This window comes from Rissa tridactyla, chromosome 2, assembly GCF_028500815.1.
Source record: "Rissa tridactyla isolate bRisTri1 chromosome 2, bRisTri1.patW.cur.20221130, whole genome shotgun sequence".
Taxonomy (NCBI): Eukaryota; Metazoa; Chordata; class Aves; order Charadriiformes; family Laridae; genus Rissa; species Rissa tridactyla.
Genome location: NC_071467.1, coordinates 96,854,342 through 96,871,006, shown reverse-complemented (window position 1 = coordinate 96,871,006; position 16,665 = coordinate 96,854,342). Strand labels below are relative to the sequence as shown.

Below are 16,665 nucleotides of genomic sequence, written 5' to 3'. Positions count from 1 at the left end.
CAACAAAGCAGCATGATAGGGAGATCTCCATGCTGCTGAAGCGGAGATGCAACAGCTCCCTATCAAACGCTTCCTGCCTTTTACTGTGGATTCTTCAATAAAGCTCACATAATGTTACCAAAATGCACAGAAACATACAACGACTTTTATCATCTAACACAACTTGATTTTGTTCTGAATGTTCAAGAAACCACAGTTCAAGCACACAGGCATTCTTTGGAGAACTGCCCTCCATGCTAAAAATGGCAATGGAATTGCACAAGGGGGGGGGGGGGGGAAGAGAAAATTCCAAGAAATCTTTGACTCATCCATTGTTATTCACAGGTTTTTGGAGCAGAGAATGGAATGCCATCAAGCTAAAATTGACAGTGCTATTTTCTGATCTCTAAGTGATGTCAATCCTTCACAAAACCACAAATGCTGAGAAAATTTTTCTCTGCAAAATTCTAAGAATGACTCTTAAATTTTGTTAGTTTGGGGAGGGGGGGGGGGAACCCAGAGCTAAAAGAGGCACTTGAAATTAAACTCCTACGTAGGTGTGCTTTTGAATACTGAGAGTATTAGGCTTCACTGCTTTGTGCTATCTGTGACTCAGAGTTGCTGCCACAGGTGTCGAGAGACCTGGGACCTAACTGTAGCTCTGTAGAAACCTGCTGCTTTGTGATTTATTTATTTTTTTTTAATATATAGTAAAAAATTCACCCTCAAAGACAGACAAAAAGCAGCCTTTCGCACTCAGTACAGACCTAAATCTTTTTAGTCGACAGATTTTACTGTCCAGTTAACTTTCACCTAGCAAAGCAGATTTTTCTGCTGTTTAATTCTTAAGCTTTTCGGAACAACATGATGTCAACTAAGTCTAACAGCCAAAACGACTTCAATAAAATTCTCAGAATAACACATCTACTCTGGCACGCCAACATACTATTTTTAATTGTTGCTTATTAAAGATGTAATAGAAGAAGAATTATATTCACTTCCACCACTGTTCCGTCAATGCAGTGAGATAATCATGCTTCTGTATCGTACATAAAGCAATATTTATGCATAGTGGTTTAGGTAATCTAATGGAAAGGTGGAAAGCAGTGATTCACTCCTTGTTCTATCTGTTGCTGCAACATGGCTTTTGCCTATCACACAGCCCAAGCAGGCAACCAGAGTGATTGGTTTCAAATGTTAGTAAAAGAGAGACCTGGAAAATGAAAAAAGACAAGTCAGTTGAAATGCCAAACAAACAAAAAAAAAATCTGGACCGCACGTGAGAAGTACTTTACAGAGCAGCATACAAATGCAGGCCTCTGAGGTAATTTAAACCAAATGCAGACTTGAAACTGAAGTTGTTCAGTGAGTCAGCACAGTAGAAGGACACTAAAATTACACGCGAGAAAAGCGCAATCCTTTTAGTATAACACACTGTATTTTATTTCAAATTTATCAGAAAACAAATTAATTGCCTCCTTCGTCTACTCTTGGACTCAACCTCTACCTTTCAGAAACAAACTGCGTGGAGGCTGACTAGCTGTGAACTCTGATGTCTAGGACTTTAATTTCCCTTTCACTAAAATTTCCTCTCCAGACCATGACAACGTTAATAAACAATCGTTGGCATGAACACTACTGATCATCTTCCAAGTTATGATTACTTTCCTCTGGAAATAAAATAGAAAAAAAATAATTGATAGTTAAAACCAAAACTGCGGAGAATCATTACAGGCTCTGACAATGGCAAGTGCCTCCCAGATTCTGCCATCCCTAAGATTTCAGCCACCCACGGCTTGGTGCAGACTGGGACTTTATCACTAAATACACTTACCATCAGTCAAAGAAAGGCTTAGCCTCATATCTGCCTGAAATATTTTTAAAACCATAGCCGTTTTTAAACTTACAAAGTAATTTTCATCTTCGTTTTCATCTCATTCTTGCCTCATACTTTCACAAGAACGTAATTCTGTGAAAGCCACAACAATTGCTTGTTCAACGGAGACTGCCACTCTCTGAAGTGCTTTCTGAGATAGATTTGTACGGACAGACGTGGGTAGAAATGAATAATCCAAAAATATCCACAATAGATAATGAGCAGAGTCTAGAGGAAAAAAAAAAACAAAAAAACAAACCACGTACTGCAAACGCAGCCCAAATTGGAACGAATGCCTACAGTAGCAACAGCACAGGAAGAGCAAAATGTTATTGTACATTACTGGCGTGCAGCCCGTAATTACAAAAAATACTGCAGTATTCCACAGTAACAGTGTAAAATATTATCATTTCAAACAAAGCAACTGCAGCACCCTGGCCACAGCAACCACGTCGCAGAGAGCCGGGGGAGGAGAGGGTGGCCAGCTGCCGAAGGACTCCTTGGTGCGGAGGGCGGGTGGGCCGTAGGGTCCGTGAGTCCTGGGGATGGCTACTCCTCGCACCCACGGCTCCCCCCGCATCGGGGCACAAAGCGCTGCTGCTGGGCTGCAAAGGGCTCCCACATGGGCTCCAGCTGCAGAGCCCTCCAGCAGAGGGGAAGCACGCTGCTCGCTCTGCCTTTGGGCTCCTGCCGTACTGTGCCTTCTGCCAAATTTGCATTTTCACAGTCTCTTGTATTCAACGAAATCTTCCCCGCTCTTGCTTCTCTGCACTAACCCCTGAGTTACCTGCCCCCCTCTTATACTCTGCCAACAGGATTTAAGCATGGGCTAGCAAGAGGCTCCCAAGCATCCGCTGACATACGCTGCCGTTACGATGGCTATCATTCGCCGCCCTAGATGGCAAGCAGTTGCTCCGCTACGCATCAGCAAAACAGAACACAGCATGCACACGAGTTTATCAGCAACGCTCTTCTCGACCGCTCTACCCAAGGATCGCCAGCACAGAGCACAGTCCCACCACAGCAAAAAGAAAAACATGAAAAGTTAAAATTTAAGTCCATCTGCTCACTGGCATGCACAGCACACAAATGAGTAGTCCTAGTTCATCGTTTGTAGAAATAACATCTATCACATTTGTTTTCTACATGGATGACGAAAAAAGACCAGCTAAGGAGCCACATGTTTTCTCAAAACTTTACGTACTTGCAGAACCAGCAACCAGAGGAAAAGAAATGCAGAACCCTGAACAGCAAGGTTAGTGGGGAAGGAAACGCTGTTCAAATCAAAGATACGTATTTCTAACTCATCCTTCCTATACAGGCTGTGAACAGTACAAAACTGCAAAGCCTGAGCTTTGCCTCAGCTATCAGTGCTTGCCTCAGGTATTTGGCATCTCCCCAACAGTTCGACAACTCTGAATTTAAGTTCGAAATACAGAACATCAGGTGTTTGGGCAGTATCTTTTAGAGATGTTTCAATCACCATGAAAACTGTTTTTCGTACTGCTAAACAGAAAGATTATGTTTTTAGGAGGGAGCAACTAACTGCCATACCTAAGTACTTCCCAGTTCACCAGCACTTCTTGTCTTTCCCATAGCAGCTTTTCTCTGCCAAATACAAAGGGGACTGTAGTATATAAATGCAATATACACGCAATAAACTGCAGTAATATATGCAGTAGATTAAAATACTGCTTTTTTCTATCCTCATAAGCCATTCATTGGCTTGTGGATTCGAAGTCCCACAGGGAGTGCCGCAAATCCATGTAAAGTCTCTGGGTGCTGGATTTGACTCTCTGACGTATGTAACAGATGTGTAAAGTAACACGTAACCAGATGCCTCTCTAGTAAATGCACAGCTAGAGACTGAAAATCCCTAAAAACATTGCATCCAAGAGCAAAGGACAAGGGGAAGAATAAGAACAAAGTCCCTTATCTAGATGTGAAAGTTTAGGCTTTATGAACTTCTTGTTTACAATGCCATAGTTTTCCATCTCTGTAATTCAGCTATGGTATTATGAGAGAGGGCTTTTTAAGATGTGGGGGATCCAGCCACTATGGCCTGGTTTGCTTTGTGCCAGGCTGATCAACTGTTTCTTGGTGCCTGTTAACCTTCAAGATCCTACCTCCAAAGCCTCTACCACGACTCCAAAAACCTTCTTCCAGAAGGGAGGTCTAACTCGGAAGCAAAACTCCTCTGGAAAAAAAAGCATATGGCTGTTAAACAGGGGAGAGACCCCTCTCCACTCCCTGAGTTGGTGTCTCCGGGCCACAGTGGCTTGGAGAAAACGGCTAGTGTGCTTTCACAGTAACTTTCTAAAGCAGAGGATAATGGTGGGTGAGAAAAAGGCAAGAACTTGTTTAAAAGCCTCAGTTTAAAACTTCTGACTGCTCCCATTTTATGGAGTAAGTTAAAACCACTCTCTACTAGAAACTGCATGAACCACTGACTTCAGATCTGGATCCTGCCTTTTGCAAAGCTGCTGGTGGGCTTGGATCCAAGGCTTTGGTTCAACCTCTTATCTACTCCATACTAAAATGACTTATACCATACGGCCTTTATAATAAATAGCCTCAGTGAGGAAGCACAGTATTGGCATGGTTCATATTTACATCACTCTTTTGAAAGCCAACGCACATGGTTTAAGGAAAGTGCTGGAAATACTACAGCTTTCGAATATTTTGCCTTATGTGGTTTAGAGCCAGCATACTCAATGGCTGCACGAGCTTCACCCAAGTTCACGTGACATGCTAAGCGGTGCAAATCCCAGGTAATGCCCACCAGCGCTGAGCAGAGCGGGCACAGCCACATCGCACCACAACGGTGCCCGAGGCTGTGCCACCACACACTCCCAGCTCCCCGCAGCAAAGCTCTCCGTTCTCTGTCCCCACCACCTCCTCTTTACAAAGACTCACACACACTTACAGAAACAAATGAACAATTCCATTATGCGCCTGGCAGCCCGTGCACTTTCTTTCTGATTCACAATAGAGGCGCCCCATTGAAAAGATCCATATGGGGGGGGGGGGGCAGGGGGGAGGATAAAAAAAATCTAAGCGAGTCTCCAGCAAGCACACATATTATCAAAGCCTCATTTCCACTTAACACAAGTTGCTTTGGGAACTAATGCAGCTGACTTGAGGGGAAAACACAAACAAACAAACAACCTCTTTTTCCATTAGCTAGGGGAGGGAAAAAAGAAACAGAAAAAAAAAAAAATCGAACCGGTGCCATCTTTGTTGAAGAGCTCCACAAAACTAATGGTTTAGGAGCAATGAGGAGCATGGATGAGGGACAATTTGTGACTGATCACTGCCATCTGAACATGGCACGCTGACAGCTGAAAGAAGAGCAGAGAAAGGCAAAACAAAACAGGCATGTGTTTAATCTGGGCAGGCTCAATCCCCCGTATTCAGTCCCAGCGAAAAATACAAGGCAGGAGAAAGTCTGTCCCTTTGCTTGCTCAGCTCAGCACCCACATAACTCCCTGGCACGCACCACAGGACCTTCTCCGGGCACGTAAAAGGTGGCATTATTTCTTCACGTGATAAAAAAAAAATGAAGGGCAGGAGTAGCAGTACAATTTAACACATCTTAAAATGCGTTTCTCGCCACCAAAGAACTTCCCTTTAATACTCTGCCAATAAGCTCCTGCACTCTCCAATACAAAGAAAACTAAACAAGATTCAACAATTTTGTGACTGCAACAGAGAGCTGATGGAATGATTATAAAGGCCACAGAGATGGTACGAAGATACCTTCCCCTGAACTTCAACATGTGCCTCCTCAGAGAGCAACAAGAAGGCAGCTGTGAAAAGAAAATCATGCACATTATCCTGGTCTGATGTCCATGGAAAAAAAGACAGGAATAAATGTATTTTGATTTATGCTCTGCAGAGCTGAGGAGGAATGCTTGCCACCAGGAGAGTGGGATGGAGAGAAAGCAAAGGTGGGCTGAGAGCGATTACACGTAGGTCTTTGCAGTGCACTTCCCCCTCTCTTACTGGTTTGGCCAGGACTGTCACCTTACGCTTGAAACAGGGCTTGCTCCAGAGGGCAAGGCATTTCCCCACCTGAGCTGCAGGGATTGGGGGAGAGAAGGGAGGGTAAGAACCGGAGCCCCTAAAGGCCATACAGCAGCGGTTTAAATAGATTTGCATTAATGATTCTCATTTCACAACTGCAAAAATCACCTCACACTTGTACTGAAAGTGTCTTGTATTCCTGTTTGGGCTCATAGTCCCTAGTGAAAGATCTGCACGTAAAATGCAGTTGGCTACAGTGATTTGCAAAAGTTTCAAACTTTTTGGATAAATCAGTACAAATGCCTACGGGACTATAACAATTTCCCAAGCAATGGCTCTTGTCCACTGACCAGAAAGGAAATATTTAGCTCCCTGCAGCGAGCCTGTTGATTTCAAAAGAAACTTAATAGCTCTATTCCTACAAAGCAAATACAGAGCAATCACCAGGGGCCGGCTATGCTCTCCTCTCTTCTGAAACCTGGTAAGCAACAAATGTCTGCAAATACCACCAGCCAAAGGGTTTTGACATTCTACACATTTGTTGGATTGTATCCCTTGCTTCTTCCACGTTATGTGGGTCTTTTTGATTCTGCAGGTTTCTTACACTAATTTTGTCTCCTTCAGCACACTCGTGGGGCAAAATAGAGTAAATAATTTGAAATTTTTATTTAAGAAAGAGGCTGGTGGTTTTTAGTTTCCATTTATGTATCATTTTCAGTAGTTAAAAGTTTTAAAACTGTAACATTTTCTCTTTACTAAACAAAAAAGACTCAGAGGTCATTCTTTTCTAATGAGAAATGAAAACAAAAAAAAAAAGAAGACTAGAGGGAAAAGGTAAGCTTTTCCCAGCGACTCATGACTGCCTTTATTTAAAAAAATTATTAACTCAGGACAACACAATTCGGCCTCAGTCAGCAAACTCTTAGTTCGGCTGCTATTCAAATATCCAAGTGCAATTTGCAACTCTAGTTATGAAAGGGGACATTATTTTCTTTATACTTTTAACTCTACTTGTTCAAAGACACACTGGTGAAGCAATTAAGGCAGACATATTATTAAAGCTGGTGTAGAATTTACAGACTCTGTAAAGAAGTTTGGTATTTCAATGAGGTGTTTAAACATAAAAATGAGAACTATGTATTTAATACAAAAATATCAGTTAAGAATGCTGTAAAATCAGATTACTCATGACATTATCACCAACAGTAAGAGAATTGTATATGCATTTTTCTGGCTGTGCGTTGTACGTTCTTCGATAGCTTTCTGCTGCAGAGTTCCCATATGATATAGATTCCAAACTTGGAAATATTTAGGCACATGCCTAACTTTCAGGGAGAATAGCCTCATTGATTTCATCAGGGTTTAACCCTTATAAACATTAGAATGATTGCCTGTTTGTGGGATTGGACCTCATGGGGCCCATTTTCAAAAAGATAAGCGCATTACATATTTTTACTGCTGTTTCTAGGTTTGCCATTAAAGTTCTCTCCCTCCCTCTCCCATCTGTTTTTATTGCCTTCGATAGAAATATCAGAACAGTATGAAGTAAATAATGATTAATTTAATTACAAACTAACTGTAACTTAAGACCCTCCAATCACTTACCTCAAATCATATGAGTGTTTCAAGATGCAATTGTAAATCTCCTTTTTTCCCCCCTCTCACAGGAGACGTCGCAGCCTTTCTTTTCTGATGTTTTGCATTAAAACTCTTTCCCTGTGCTCCAGGATCTTAAACAAAAACAAAACAAGAAACACTCAGAATGAAAATGTCATTTCAAGCAACTGGTGGGTGGCTCAGGGGAAATCCCTGACCTTCCTCCAATGTGTATTTCATTATCTAAAGCAAGTGTGATAACTCCCCCCAGCAGAAGCAGCATGAACGCTCTCCTGTGGGCTGTAGTTTAAAAAAAAACAAAACAACAACACCCCTCCACATACACACACCCCAAACCCCCATTTTAAACCACTCAAAAACATGTTATTTTTGAAATCTGCAAGATAGTACACTACGAAGTATATATTTAAAGCACAATCTTGTATATACCAGACTCCACAAATTTATGAAGGTGAAAAGGGAAGAAAGCCCAGAGATACAAACCAGAAGAAAAATCATTATGTAAAATATCACACTGTTACACGGGAGAGCAATCGTCAGTTTTATTATTATTACTATCAGTGTTATTACCACTAATAATACGTATGCGGCCAACTCCCTAAATCTTCACTGAGTTACTGTAGTATTTCTGTAGTAGCGGCGTGGGGGAAGTAGTAGCCGTGCTGAAGAAGCAATGCAGCATTAGCACTACAAAACCCAGCCCGGCTGACGAGAGAGGAAGGAAGGGAGGAGGAGCGACGAAGCAAATGAGTAAGAGAAACTGGCAGGTCTCTAATACAATCAATTTTGACATTCTCCACCATCGCCAAAAAAGGTCTGAAGAGTTTCAAATTTTCAGTGAGTGCTGCTACCAGAACACTCTCTCACCGCCCCCCGGTTTCACCCTCCTCCCTCTCCCATACCTGCAGCAAGGCAGGCCAGGAGCCGGCTGGGTACGTAAGCCTCCAAACCAGGCTCTGTCAGCAGGAAAATCCCCTGGCTACGAGAAGCAAACACTGCCAAGCCAGCGCAGAGTTCACTTTCCCTCTGAGAGCGCAGTCTTGCATTTGCATGGCCCCTCTGGATTATAGGCATCCCAGTTATTTCTCTACAAGCAATTTTTAGGACCAACAACTATACTCATTCTTGCTCTGGAAAAAGCCTGAAAGACAAACCATTCCCGGGGCTACACCTGTGACTATCCCCATTGAAGCCGACAAACTCTCACAACACAGCAAAGAGGAAGGTTTGACCTTGCATGGATGAAGTCAGACTGCTTTGGTTTTCTTCCTCAGCTAGGACAGACAGACAGCTCTGAATAATATTTTCCATTGCTTTTAATTAAGAAACAGAGACATTACCCACTGCCTTCTGTGACTGTACATACATCAGAAAATACAACTTTTCCAAAAGCGACCAGAAATCAAAGTAGTACAGCTTTCTACATTGCAGTTTATTCCCAAACACCCCCCCCTGCAGAAAACAACCCAAAACTCAGAGCGAAGACCAACATCCAAATAAGGGGGAAAGCAGGCTTCCCTCGACACCTGCACAGAGCCTGTGTCTATGTCACCACTCCCCGAAACTGCTTACGTTACGAACAAATCCAAAAAACTCCGTTTAAATTACCCTGCTCCCCCACTGCACCACGCTTGTTCTCGCTTACACGGTGTTGCTGCTTGCTTCAAGGAGCGTTGCTCTCACTCAACGTGAGTAAAAGGTTGCAACAGCCAAGCCTACAGACTTGCAGGAAGAGGACAAAGCCCTCTAAAGCTGTGACACAAATCCAGAGAAGGCTGGAGGTTCAAAGTGAAATGAGGACACTCTGTCCATGACTCATGCCACCTAGAAACCGTTCTTAATTTAAGAAAAAAGTGTTAAAGGGATTATTTTACAGAGTGTCACTCTGCTGAATCAACTACGTTCTGCCTCTCATTTTTTTCCCCCGACTCAAATACAAGGTGGACGGGGATTCTATATTAAGATCAAAATCAGCATAAAATCCTCCTGTTTTCACTTACATAGTTACATTTTTAATGCTCTGTTTAAAGAGACAAATAATGTTGTTTGAGGGACAGATTCCCAGCTATCCTCCAGGCTTTTTGGATGACCTATGGGCAAATGCTATGTAACAGTTCCTGAAGGGCTGAAATAGCTCTGAATGGCACTTGAGCTGCTACAGTGCATCTAAAGTGTAAGAGTTTGGCTCCTAATACACATTGTCACTTAACCCCAATTTTCCTGTGCCTCGTTTCCCCGTCCTCTACAGCAAAGATAACAGTATTCCCCCATCTCAAAGGGGGTGACGTGAGTAACACAACACCCATACTGATTTAGTGGATAATCTGGTAATGTGGACAAAGTTATAGATCTCTGAACTCACGTGAGGCTGAAACTCCACGTCCACAGAAAAAGACCCTGTAAATCAAAATGAGGAGTGAGTCATTAGCCTATCCCTCTGAAACCGTTTTGCTGGATAGTCATTTCACTAGTACAACTCTCTTCTCCTGGGCACTCCCAGCAAGCGTGGGGGAGACTGAATGGATTCACTGTAGTCACACAACAGCTTTACAGCTGCTGAAAAAAGGCCTATTGTGGCCCTGCATTTTACTATCTCGAGTAGCATACATTAATTTGCTGTACAGCTTCCATTGCCCATCTGATCCTTACAGAAACAGGAGCAGCAAATCAGCGTTTGTCTAATGGAAAGAGATTTAACTGTGGTGGAGGACATTTTCTGGTTTTCTAAAATAAACAAACAAACAAACCAACCAAACAAAAAAGAGGTAACAATTTATACAGCACAGGATAAAACACTAAAAATTCAATGTAACAAAAATACTTTAAACTGGTTCTGCCCTCCTTTTTTTTTTTTTTTTTGCTACATCATGTTACAGTGAGCCAAATTTCATGATCAGAAAGCAGCAGCAGGCCTGCCATGCACACATGTGCTCTTCCTGCAGTCACTGTCCACCCATGGCTTGCACCCTGTGCATTTATGATATTTGCTCAGTAACCTGAATACTATCAAAAACAACTGTGAACTCTTAATACAGAACTATTCAGCCACATGTAGAAAGTCTCATTTGACAGTCAGATATGCTGGACTTTGCAAAAGCACACATGAGCAGATTTGACAGCCCATTTCTAAATGCCTTGATTTTTCTCCGTAGTGTCCAGGCTCAAGTCAGGGAGGAAAGAAAGAGTCCTGAATTAGACACATTCTTCCCAGCATCCAACTACTCCACTCTCCCCCTTCTGGAGAAATGAATGCAGCTTCAAACAAATTATAGGAGTATTTTGTCAGCTTTTCCATTCTTCCCAGTGCAATATATGAGACAGTGCTCAGCTTCCCTAGCACCCAGCAGAGCTAAATGAAGGCTCACTCTGAAGTACAAATCACCCTTCCTCCTCCCATACACGTGGCATTAACCCTGCCAGCTGCAAAGCAGATGAATTCCGCCAGGAACCCCTGAAAACAGCAGCATGTCATACCTGCAGCGTGCTGTACTGCTAACCCCCAAGAACTAAATGATGGTCAATCAGCATACATCTCCTCAAAACATGGTACTTCCCTCAAAAACTGTGAGACTGGACAAAAATCATGATGTTTTTTTCCCTGCTTTCTGGCTTCGGAGCCATAGGAATGCAACAGGTTTGCACTCAGAAGGCAGAAATATTTTGCTTTTTAACAAAAGCCAAGACAGACAATACCCCTTGCTTTGGCAGCTTGGGACCTTAAGAAAATCAAATATCGTGAGAGTAGCAGCCTGACGAAACGCCACCAGTGGGACCCCTCTTTTCCCTCCCGGCCTTCCTTCATTTCACAGTGGTGCCTCTCCAAAGGGCTGATGGAGCTTAACAGACAGAGCCCATTTTCCATTCTAGCCAACTTGTACGTTTCGTTGTGTTACTTGACTCTGCTCAAAACTGATAAAAATCCACACCAGTGGAAACAAAGAATCAAGCAAAAAAAGAAATGAAACCCCAGGACTAACTACAGAGAAAGACTCTGCTTGTATTTTTGGATTTGGGGCAGGCTTGCCCACCTCCAAGTCTAGGCAATGTACAGGACTGCTGGCATCCCTCACCATCCCCGGGGCAAGCAGTTCTGGGGTGGGCCTGGACAAAACCACCGTGGTACTACCACGTGTGACAGGATAGAGCCAAGGTCAGATCAGAGCAAAGCGGAGTGCTAAAATGCGATCTCAGTCCTCTGAAGAATGGAGAAATGGCGGCGCTGGGCTCTCTGCGCACCTCCCGTCACAGGGACAGGGACACGTTTCCCCAGGCTTGCAGAAACAGGCCTGCTGCCTTCCCTTCCCTCTGCCGAGGATCTGGTAGGCTCAGGCACATGTTCTCACTTGGTATTTACTCTTTTTCTTGCCTTCTGCTAGTAAGCACCAACTCCATAATCTCCCCTTTTTCCCCTAACAGCCAGGAGTGACTTTATCGCATGATTTTTGGAGCCAAGTGGAAACATGCGCCTGTGGAGTGAGTCCAGAGGCGGCCACTAGGATGATGAGAGGGCTGAAGCACCTCTCCTACGAGGACAGGCTGAGGGAGCTGGGGTTGTTCAGCCTGGAGAAGAGAAGGCTCCAGGGAGACCTTATAGCAGCCTCCAGTACCTAAAGGGGGCCTACAAGGGCATGTAATGACAGGATGAGGGGTTATGGCTTCGAACTGAAAGAGGGTAGATTCAGATTGGATATTAGGAAGAAATTCTTTACTGTGAGGGTGGTGAGGCACTGGAACAGGTTGCCAAGGGAAGCTGTGGATGCCCCATCCCTGGAAGTGTTCAAGGCCAGGCTGGATGGGGCTTTGAGCAGCCTGGTCTAGTGGGAGGTGTCCCTGCCCATGGCAGGGGGGTTGGAACTAGATGACCTTTAAGGTCCTTTCCAACCCAAACCATTCTATGATACTATGATTTTTGGAGCAAGGGCTGTCAGCCCTCACTCACCACCCCCATGGCCTTGTCGTGGTCTGTTTACCATTAAAAGGTAACCACAAGAGCCACGCTCTCCTGCTTACCCAGAAGGGCGTTAGGTCTTTCCAAGTCGTAATCGTTTCTTCAGTGATTCTTCTTAAGCGCCTCCTTACCCCAGCATCTGAGGACAGCGAGAAGGCCTGGGAGAGACTGACTGCACCCCGCATCAGCTGACTCCTCCTGTGGCCACACGACTGCCTGCGCCCACCGAGGCACAAGCCTCCTCGGCTCCTGAAAACCACGAGTGCCAATAGAGGAAGAGTTGAACACCATCCACCCACCCCCTCACGGCCCAAGCTGGTCTGGACAGTAACACCCTTTTGTAAAACTTCAGATTTTTGCCCATGAAAAGCACCAGGTTAGTGCCTCTCTGCTAAAGGGCACGTAGAGCTTAGAAAGAGATGTTAAGAAAATGAAGTATGGCATTGTCTGCAACAGCCAGACACATACTGAGGTCTTCAAATGCAAGGGCTCTAGAAAAAAGAAGAAATTTCATGTTCTTGGGACAGATGAATCTGGTATTTTTTTCCCCATTACTTTCTGCTTTACATACTCCAGCTCACCTTACCTTCTATGAGGTTGGATTTTGAGATATAGTTGTTTGCTGCTATATAGAAATACTGAACAATCAAATTCCTTATACCTTTACAGATCTCCAATGCCAGAGAGCACTGGACACTTCAACAGAAACCTGTGGTGACCTTTGTTGCAGGAAACTTTGGAGGCCTGACCAAAAGCTTTTTTTAGAACAGAAATCTGACTAAGCCACAACCACCAGCTCGGCACCACTGTATTTTGGTCTTACTTTTTGAGATCAGCAGGACTATGCCAGCAGCTTGGCTAGCAACTAAAATCTTCCAGGCAGGGGAAGAAATGTTGTCCTCTGCCTGGATTTGGTGAGTTGTTTGTCTACAAAAGCTGGTTGGCTTTTGTAGCCAAATCCACTCTTTCAATCAAGGAGACACAGGACACTGAGAAAGATGAAGCTTTTGCGTAAGTCTACTTGTCCAGACTTTTTTTTTTTTTTTTTTTTAAATTGTGCTACTGCTTCTGTCATCTGCATTTCTACTTCCTTTTCTTCAGCACAAATCATAACACGAGCATTTCAGCATATACCAGGTTCGGTAGTAGGCTCTCTGGGCGGCCAACTGTCAAATCCAGAAAGCAGGACTGTCACATCTGCCAGACTAGCTCTCACACCTACTCTCTAAGGTAACATCATATATTTTTCCAAGTCATGCTAGCAATAATATGACATTACATCTCACCATACCATATGTTCCTTCTCTGCCTCAGGACACACACCAAAAAGAGCCTACACACCTTTTAAATAAAGGATGGCTAGCCAGTGTCTTACCATGACCACTAGCCTCAGTTCAGTGCAGTATCTGACCACCCTCTTTAATTTAAGGGCATGAGCACCATCTCCAGCGGCACACGCTCATGTCAGCAAGTCAATTGGGTCATCACTGGTTAAGTACTAATGTGTACTTGGCATTGTACAAGCTCTTTAAAGAAGATACAATCCTTCTTTGGGTAGAAGATTTCTTCTTTCTAACTTCTCAAAACAGCCTTCCTTCTCTGAGGCCTACTCACACCAACCTTCCCCTTTCAGTAATAATTACAAAGAAAAGGGAAGAAAGAACATTAAGAAAGAAAAATTATGAAATGCGTTTTACTAACTGGTACAACTACAAGATACGATCACTGAAATACGCCTTTCTTTCCATCCCTTCATCCCACAAAGTCCCTACAGGGCACGGCTACCTTACTGCTTTTGTTCAGATCAGGTATGTAGCTTTTGAAGCAACTCTCCAGATTATCTGTCCTGCCTGGGCTTTTGATTGCATTGTGGGGTAGTTGTGGAGCATGTGAACTGTATCCCTCTTGGGAGGAACTAAACTAGAAGCATCATGTTCTCCGGAGCATGCAGTTAACAGCACCAGGCTGCTCAGAAGTAAAAGCAACCCTGAAATATGCCTGGTGTGAACCTCACGAGCCCAGCACCAAGTTTTTCACTGTACAGATACTCTCCGGTTGGTCCACAGTACTTGCTAATGCAGGCATAATCACAAAAACCAAATATTCTGCTGTCATTCATCTTTACGCCACCAAATAAGATGATATTATTACATTCTACTGTAATATTGCATCAGTGTAATAGTGACAGTAGCAAGAGCATTTAGAAGTTAACAATGAAGAGAAGAGAGAACAGATCAAAGTAGTTTCAGATACAATAACTAACCTAATTTCTGTAGTTTTACAATGAGTTCTACTCTTCAAAACATTTTTTCTTTGTCTTGCACCAAAATAGTAAAGAATAGTTACAGAAGGGAAAAGTAAAACAAACTGGATAAAAAGACAGAAAAAAGTACTACCTTTCACCCACTAAACCCCATGAAAAATATAATAAACTTCAGGCATTAGTTGTAAAAACAGCCTGCAGAAAATTTTAGGCAGTAGTGCTTTTTAAGGTGACTATGTTGTTGTTTGAGCTTATGTTAAATATCCTCCGGAATTTTTTCTCATTGCGGATCTTATGTTTTCTTTCCAAATGCCATTAAAAAGGTCCCCAAAATCTTGAAATTTCTCATAACTAATTCAAGTAGTAAGTCATCGCACCTATTTTCAGTGCACGAAAGGCTAAGAATCCTATAACATGATGTCTAACTTTCACAGTTACCTTTTGCCACTTACTAAGAAGTACCCTGCTGAGCCTATGGAGGTCTGCAGGCCACATGAAGGTCTGCAGGCTACTGGCTAGAAGCCACCTGTCTACACATTCCACTGCATTTGTTGAAAACATTATCAGGAAGAGGAAAGGGATCTTCTCCTCACAAGCTGTTTGTCCCTAGCAGTAACAAGAACATAACGCTCAGAGTTTTACTCAAAGTTGCTAAGAAATACAAGCATCTAAAGGGTGGGTTGAAGGAGGATGGTGCCAGACTCTTTTCATTGGTTCCCAGTGACAGGACGAGGGGCAACGGGCACAAGTTAGAACATAGGAAGTTCCGTTCAAATACACGGAAAAACTTCTTTACGGTGAGGGTGACAGAGCACTGGAACAGGCTGCCCAGGGAGGTTGTGGAGTCCCCTTCTCTGGAGATTTTCAAGACTCGCCTGGATGCAGTCCTGAGTAACGTGCTCTAGGCAATCCTGCTTTAGCAGGGGAGTTGGACTAGATGATCTCTAGAGGTCCCTTCCAACTCTGAAGTTTCTGTGATTCTGAAATACCTGGTGATGGAAACTTCTTTTGTTCCTACTGCAGGAAACCAACTAAACATCGTTGCTCCATCTGTTCAACTTCTGCAAAACTGTTCTGGATCTGGCAGCAAATTTGCGAGCAGGAGTGACATTGACGGCTGTGCTGAGGACCTGGCTGAGGCCAAGTGAAATGCTTTCCTAGTACTCAAATACTTCTTGAAAGCTTCTCTCTTCCTTCACGTGCTTTCCACTCGCCCTCCACGCAGGAGAGGACTCCAAGCTCACTGCAAGCAGGAAGCCCAAGCGCGGAGGAAGTACATGTAAAATCGACAGTCTCACTTCACCACTACTGTCCGTTTTCATGAATGAAAACGGCAAAGTCGGCAGGGCCCTGTCACAACTGCTGCCATGCTGTTTGTCCTCTCTCTTCAAAGCATTCTGGATCTGTGTTCTTTTCCTTCAAAGATAATTGCTTCTATGTACTAAACCAGCCAGAGACATGGTTTCTAATGTGCTTAACTTTTAAGACAGCGCAGCTGCCCTCATCTTGCATTTTTGAGAGCCATCCAAGAAGGTCCGGGACCTTTAACAACTCAACTGTGCTTTTAAACTGCATTCATTAGTGACTCTACACAGAGGAGAGATAAGGTGAGTGGTTAGACTCTAACCTCATAGGTCAGCTGCACAGGCCAACACCATGTAACATCTCCCATATAGCCCTGGTCACACCACTTTGTCTGTCTCGGGCTCCATTTGCCTCCTGCAGAACATGCGAAACAAGAGTGAAGGTGCTGTGGCTTAGAGCAGAAGAAAGCTGAAAACCTAAAAGTACTACATTTATTAGGAAAGTGCGTGAAAAGTAAAGGGAGTTAGGCTATTCTCTCTCCTTAGAAGACCAAGTGGTCCCATAAGCAGTGGAGTCCGTGAAGGCTGGTTTCTTGTGGCTTTGCCTCTCGTGGGTAGGTGACCCCATGCACAGTAAGACGCACGCTCTTAG

General features: G+C 43.6%; 1 protein-coding gene across 22 annotated transcripts in view; it reads right to left on the bottom strand.

The window, feature by feature from the left end:
- The window catches only part of ATXN1 (ataxin 1), a 372,412-nt gene that overhangs the window by 151,836 nt on the left and 203,911 nt on the right, over positions 1 to 16,665 (bottom strand). For 19 of the 22 annotated variants that reach the window (XR_008465091.1, XM_054193108.1, XM_054193098.1 and 16 more), the window contains one exon: positions 7,487 to 7,611. The exons of the other annotated variants lie outside the window; for them this stretch is intronic. The gene's annotated coding sequence lies outside the window, so the exon portion shown is untranslated. The remainder of the gene's footprint in view (positions 1 to 7,486; positions 7,612 to 16,665) is intronic. 22 annotated transcript variants of the gene reach the window in all.